This window comes from Sciurus vulgaris, assembly GCF_902686455.1.
Source record: "Sciurus vulgaris genome assembly, contig: HiC_scaffold_173_arrow_ctg1, whole genome shotgun sequence".
Lineage (NCBI taxonomy): Eukaryota > Metazoa > Chordata > Mammalia > Rodentia > Sciuridae > Sciurus > Sciurus vulgaris.
This window is the reverse complement of record NW_027632880.1, coordinates 7,706-10,337: the sequence shown is the minus strand read 5'-3', so window position 1 is coordinate 10,337 and position 2,632 is coordinate 7,706. Positions and strand designations below refer to the sequence as shown.

Below are 2,632 nucleotides of genomic sequence, written 5' to 3'. Positions count from 1 at the left end.
GTATGTGCGTGGGGGTTAGTTTGTACAGGCAAAATGTTGGCTCTTAAAGAGTAGCTGTTGTGACTGGATGAGACAGTAGAGACCAGTCTAAAACCACAGCTTGCCCAATCCAAGTCCTATGCTCCTCACTCCAACTCTGATAGTCTTCTTAACCTCCCCCAATTTGATTTTCCCCATCAAAATTCCATTTCACATTTACAGGTAAAATGAAAGCAATATTCTAGATACACTAATTTTGGAAGATTTTGATGACATGGACCCAGGAACATAATTCATGGGTTCAGACCCTATTCTCTCAAAACAAAGACTATGATCTGGGAGTCATCCTGCCCAATGCTGTCTGGAGATACACTACATTTGACATGCAGAAGGTATAAAAATATTTTAATTAGCATTCAATTAGTAAAAATAAAAACAAATGCTTTTACATAAAAGCTCACTGTTGTGTTATTCTGAAGCACTAAATGACATGGGGTACTGGGGCATGCATCCCGACTTGGCAAGAGGGTCTGAATGCTTTTAACCCATAGCCCCCGAAGCCCTCTCCAAATGCTTTCAGTCTCCTTGGTCTGGGTCCTGAGAAGGTAGTCCTGGCTACAGAAGTTCACATTCTCCATCTTCAGGGCAGGGGCATGAAGCTGCCCAAGACCAGAGGTCCAGATGAGGGGTTCTCATTCCCTGGGCCCTGCTCAGAGTGTAAGGAATGCTAAGGACTGTTGTGTACACATCATGGAGCAAGGGACACTATCATAGGTCACCATCCACCCGAATCCTCTGCAAACCATTTAACTGCAATCCATATTTCCCCATAATGATATTCACCATCTAGTTAACAACTATGTGCTAATATCATTTCATAGAGACTCCAAAATCCCAGGAAATGATCTCTGTTTTGATTTCTTTAAAAATTAGGAATTATGGTGGTATTTTCCTATGACATAAGAAAGTATCAAGTTAACTGATACATTCTCCCTCTAGTTTTTCTTTTAAACTTTGTCTATAGAAGAACTCAGTGTTGCAGTTTATCTTATTTTTCTCACATTAACATAGCAATACTTTATTGTTCTTGCTAGATACTTGAGCTGCTTGAACAGGTGTCAGAAGCTATTGATTCAAGTACAGGGAAAATGAGGTAAAATTTCAGTCTGAGTCTGAAAAATAAACAGGGTTGATGTCTTTGAAGAGAGGAAAGCAAATTCATTCTGGACATAAGAAGTCATTTTTTTTTACTTCTATTTGAAAATGACCTCTCAGATGCCTGATTGAAACAAGGGGGCCTCTTCCCAGGGTTTCTGCCGGAGATAGTGTGGGCTGAAGTGCAGATGCTAAATTCTTCCCAGAATATCAAACACACCTGTGCCCACCAGGTAGTAAGCAGGTGTGTTGGCAGAATGGGGAGGATTCTCTAAAAAAAGAATAAAGATGGGGACACTGAGCAGGAGATGGCGGTGGCAACAGATGAAAGGCAGAAAAGGGCAGGCCGGATGACCAGGCAGATTGGCCGGTTAGGTAGTCAACCTAAACAAACAAGCCTCACAATCTACCGCTCACTCTTTTAATTAACTGCCCATCTACTGAACCTGAGCCCCTCTGTCAACTCAGGTTCATCCAGTCCCCAGCCCACCTGCTGCAGCCATGGTGGTAGCCCCGGGAGGAGCACTATCATCCATTTCTTTTGATTCTTGGGATTTGAAGATGGCTGCATAATCAGCACTGAAAGTTGTGCTAAAAAGCACCACCAAGATGTCTCTAAAATGAGTGGTGAGGCAGCCAATAGCAACTTCAGCTCTTTCATAAGAACACATTACTTAAATGACCCTCGGGTTCAATGCACAAAAACTGGTTCTTTACTAATATGCTGAAGAACAAACAGCCGATGCCAGTGAGTATTTGAACTTTGATGCAGCAACAACAGCAGCTAGCCAGTGCCAGAAACAGAAGACTGGCCCAGCAGGTGGAGAATAGATTCTCTGTCCAGGCAGCATTAAAGCTTAGCAGAAGAGCTTACAGCAGCACCTGGGTAAGAGTAATTTCCGGGCACAGTTAGGCTGACACATACGGGCCCTGGCCAGGGGAGCAATTGGAGGACAAGGTTTGCCCATAATCCAGAGAGGCTTATCCAGAGGAGGACTCCATGGGGGATGAGCCACCAGAATCCTGTTAGGGGCAGGATGTCGCTCCCAGGTCAAAACCTGCTCCGAGGTGGATGAGCAGTAGCTCACCAAATGGGCTTAAAAAGAGATGGTGTTCCAGGTCATGGAGGTCATGGAGGTCCTGGGAGAGGGAGCCTAGGGCGTGGAGCTATGGGTTATGGTGGAATCGGGGCTAGAGGTCAGGGCATGATAGGTTGGGGAAGAGGAGGCTTTGGAGGCTGAGGCTGTACTTGTGGAAGCCATTAGGGGTTGTGGCCGGGCAGGCTGGCCTATGCATCTCTGCTGGCTCCCTCTCCACACCAGCCCGAGAAAGTGTGTCCAACTGTCAGCCCTGTGCCTGGCCGGATGTAATGCAGACCTGGCCTCTGGGAGGAGGGCCGCTGCCTTGGGCAGCGGGGTCGGGGGGGCTTCCTGCAGGCCTTGCCTCTGGGGACTGGCAGGTGTGAGGTGGGTTGACCGAGCTGCCCTGGGGGGTGTGG

At 46.8% G+C, this 2,632-nt stretch overlaps 1 pseudogene across 1 annotated transcript; it reads left to right on the top strand.

Annotated features, from left to right (window-relative positions):
* Nucleotides 1-1,852: 1,852 nt before the first annotated feature.
* Nucleotides 1,853-2,375, top strand: LOC306652287 (chromatin target of PRMT1 protein-like; annotated as a pseudogene). Its single transcript has one exon. The product of its transcript is annotated as a chromatin target of PRMT1 protein-like (transcript).
* Nucleotides 2,376-2,632: the final 257 nt, after the last annotated feature.